Here is a 3,794-nt window from a genome sequence, read left to right on the forward strand (position 1 = left end):
AAAAAAAAAGAGTTTTAGATAGAGAGAGAGAGAGGAGAGAGCAAAATGTTTTTTTTTAAGGTTTAATAGTCGCCGGCCGGAAAAAATTTCTGGTCGGCGACCTTGTCGGAGAAGAGAGAGAGGTGAGGTGGTGAGAGAGAGGTGAGGTGGAAAATTTCCCCATAAAATATATTTTCCCGGAAAATTTTCAAAATTTTACATATTCCCTTTACAATTTTACACCCCGGAAACTATTTAGCTTTCCCCAAAGCGCTGACCTATTTTTTTTACTGTAATTAAGTTAAAATTTCGATTTTCTTTTAAAGTTTTAGTGTTTCTCAACCTAATTTTTTTGTCTTTTGCCTAGTCTTTGTTAGAACCACCATTAACCTCCATTACCACGAGACTTCTACCACCACCCTCATCACCATGATCGCTAAACCTCCACCACCACCACCACCGCCGCTATACCTCCACTAGCACAACCACCACCATCATTACTACACCTCTACGGCCACAACCATCACCACGAGTCCACGAGCCCCACCATTACTACACTATAACGACTATCGTTACACCAGAACTAACAACATCGCCTTCAAACCTCTAAAAAGAAAAAGGTTCAAATATTTCGCTTTGTTTCTTTTTGGAGAATCACAACTTTCTTAGTTTAGTTCTTTTCTAATTTTTTACTTTTTTCTTTAAACTAAAAAAGAAACCGACCAAGATATTGACTCACCTATTCCTCTGAGTATGTCGGTGAACCACTGAAAGAAAAGTTCGACTAAGGACCGATTAGGATTTTCTATGAATGTCTACAAAACCTTTGTCTATGAATGTCTACAACAAATTTGTCTATGAGTGTCTATCTGAAGTCTCTATCCACTAGCCCTCTAGTTAGAGATTGAAAAGCGTATGGACACGTAGTCATGTACATGTAAACGTGCAAGTGTGCAGTTCCACTCGTGGGTGCATAAATCTGTGGATGTAACGCCCAATGCATGGGAGAGACAAAAGAAGAGAGAGAAGAAATCAAGAATCTCTCACTTTTTCCCAAAAGGTGAAGAAGAAGGGGGAAGTAATAAACATGGTTGCATGTGGTGACATTTAATGCTTCCATCTACATCAACCTTAATATTTCTCTTTTTTTTTACTAAACCCTCTTAAAATCTCCAATGAACATGCGCTTAGCCCATGGCCAATCTAACAACACCCTCTCTTAGAAGTTTTTCATGCAACTTAAGACTCGAAATTTTGATTGTAAAATCATTTTCAACCAAATTCATTTGAGGTCTTGATGTAGAACGCAGCGGAAATAAAGAGGACGATAAAATAAACGAAGAACGATTAAAAGAAAGATTAAAATAACTCTAAAACTGATAAACTTTATTAAACTCAAGGGGATTTTCTCTTCAACATGAGCATAATGGACAAACTAGATATCCTTTTATAGGATTTTGGACTTTCCTAGATAGACTTGAATTAGACTTTTCTAAATAATCAAAAGACTGCAACTTCCTAAATAGTCAGACTCAAATCTGGACCTTTCCAATTATTGGAAATACTAAAACAATATAATTTCCTAAACCTAGATTCTTTATGAATCATACTAAATTTGGGACTTCCTAAACTAATCAATATGGCCGGTTGGCCTACGTGGTCGTTAGGTCCACGGTAAAAGTGTCCACGCCGGGTGCCCCTGCATCAGCTTCCCCTTCTCCCACGAGGTTCGTCCCGAACCGTTTCGATGAAGAAAACAATGTGAGCCACCCGTATACTGTGAATTCCGCCATGGCGATCCGTAATTCCCACTTCGAACGAAATGTGCATGAGAAGTGAAGGATACTAATTTGCGAGAAATCGCCAACTACATTCTCGATCCCATATGCCAATGAATCCTTCAAAATTAACGGTAGGGAAGGAAGAATATTCATCTTGTCAACGTCCCAAAATTCGTCATTAAGCGCCAAAATATAAACGTGACCAAGTTCACTTATGGGTGTGAGGTTGATACATGTAATGATGATATGACACTCAAAATCTACCTTCCCATATTCATCTTCATGAAGTTTATAGACTCGAACTCGATCAATACTCTGAGATAGAGTTACTTTCCGAACCATCATATCACACGAATGAATTTTGTCGGTCGCAGGTTTATGTAGTGCAAGAGAGAATTTAACAAGGATACTGAACACCGTGATCTTTCTAAGGAGCTTATTATCGAACATGAGAGGGGCGTCATTGAACAACCTCATGTGTGTCCTCTTGTATGGTAAAGTCGATCTCCAATTTGGCATCAATTTCCTGTTTCGCAAGTAATGAATTTCAAGTGATGAAGCCATTGATGATGATTCTCTGCTTAAATGGTAAAATCGGTCTCCATCTTTTCGATAATTCCATCTATTACTCTCACTAATCGTTTTCTTGAGGAATTCGTCTTTGGGAAGAATACTATCACCAAAGTAAAACTCAACCTTTCTTTCTTTCAGAAAACCATTAGGATCATTAGTAAAAAGCCAACCGATTCGCCAACCAGAAGCTATCCATCTTATCAATATAGACACAAGTGTAATAACAGGCACATTTGATGAAAAGACTCCCATGGGTGTAAATGGTTTACTCCCATAAGTAAGAGGACCATAAACTTCATCAGAGATTACTCGAATGCCAAGCTTTCTAGCCGTTTCCGCAACCTTCTTCAATTGTTGATACGAGTAAACAGTCCCACAAGGGTTTCCAGGGTTTATAAGAACAACGCCAACATTATCTTCATCTGCTAGGGTTTCAATAACATCAAGATCAACTTCCCAACACTTTCCAAGATTCGTAAAACCAGAAACAGATTCATAAAATGGGAACCCTGGATTAGAAAGTAAGATATTTGAACCAGGACAATCTAATGCTGTGAACGAAGTCTCAATTGCTTGAGTACAACTAAGAGTTATAAAAACATTATCTGGTGGTAGTTTCTATGGAAGATTATTAGAGAGAAAACCTGATATTGCTCTTCTTGTAGGAAGAGGACCAACAGTAAGAGCATAAGAGTTAAACATAGTAAAACGAAGAGAATCGACAATAGAATCTTCAGAAACTTTCGAAGTTCGAAAACAGGGAGAAGTAGAGGGATCACCATGACCGAGAGGAGTAGTGGGTCTTCTTCTTTCATCATCTTTAAATTTTACAGACCCCATTAACATACTAAGTGTTCCCTTAATTGTGATTTCATATGATGAATCAGTTTGGTTATTCGCACCAAAACACCAATTCTTCTTCTTTTTCGCACCATTCTCCATTGTTTTTGTCAATCTTCCATCCTCCACCATGTTACCTTCTTCAACCAACATGTTTGAGTACGACGGATTTGCCCTATATATCGAAGAAATCATGTTTCCTCCAGTAATTGCGTTTTGGAATGGAAAAGACTTGGGTGGAAAGATTTGTCTACGAATTTCTTCTTCTTCCTCTAAGGAAGATTCATCTTCTTCTTCAACTTCTTCGTGAACATCTTCTTCAACTTCTTCATACTCTTCTTTTTCTTTTTCCTGATGGAATGATAAAATAGGTGAAGATGGTTGACGTATTATTGTTTTGGTGTCGTCACACAGCTGTAGAATTTTATCCAAATCGGACTTTAGCGATAAATACTCTTCGTCACTTATATGTAGCATACCGTTAAATTTGTTGTTGAGCTCTGGAAGTTGTTGAACTGTGTTGTTGATGGATTGTTCCAATTGTGGCACGGGGAAGAGGTCTCTTTCAATGTTCTCCCGTTCTTCGATAGTTGTAGTAACTTGCTTAGATGTAGAATAATA

At 38.0% G+C, this 3,794-nt stretch overlaps 1 pseudogene; it reads right to left on the reverse strand.

The window, feature by feature from the left end:
* Positions 1–531: 531 nt before the first annotated feature.
* On the reverse strand, positions 532–3,275 carry LOC147533377 (tyrosine aminotransferase-like; annotated as a pseudogene).
* Between the last annotated feature and the right edge of the window lie 519 nt (positions 3,276–3,794).

This window comes from Eschscholzia californica, unplaced genomic scaffold (assembly GCF_041429995.1).
Source record: "Eschscholzia californica isolate CP2 unplaced genomic scaffold, dmEscCali1.0.p SCAF_6, whole genome shotgun sequence".
In the NCBI taxonomy this organism is placed as follows: Eukaryota; Viridiplantae; Streptophyta; class Magnoliopsida; order Ranunculales; family Papaveraceae; genus Eschscholzia; species Eschscholzia californica.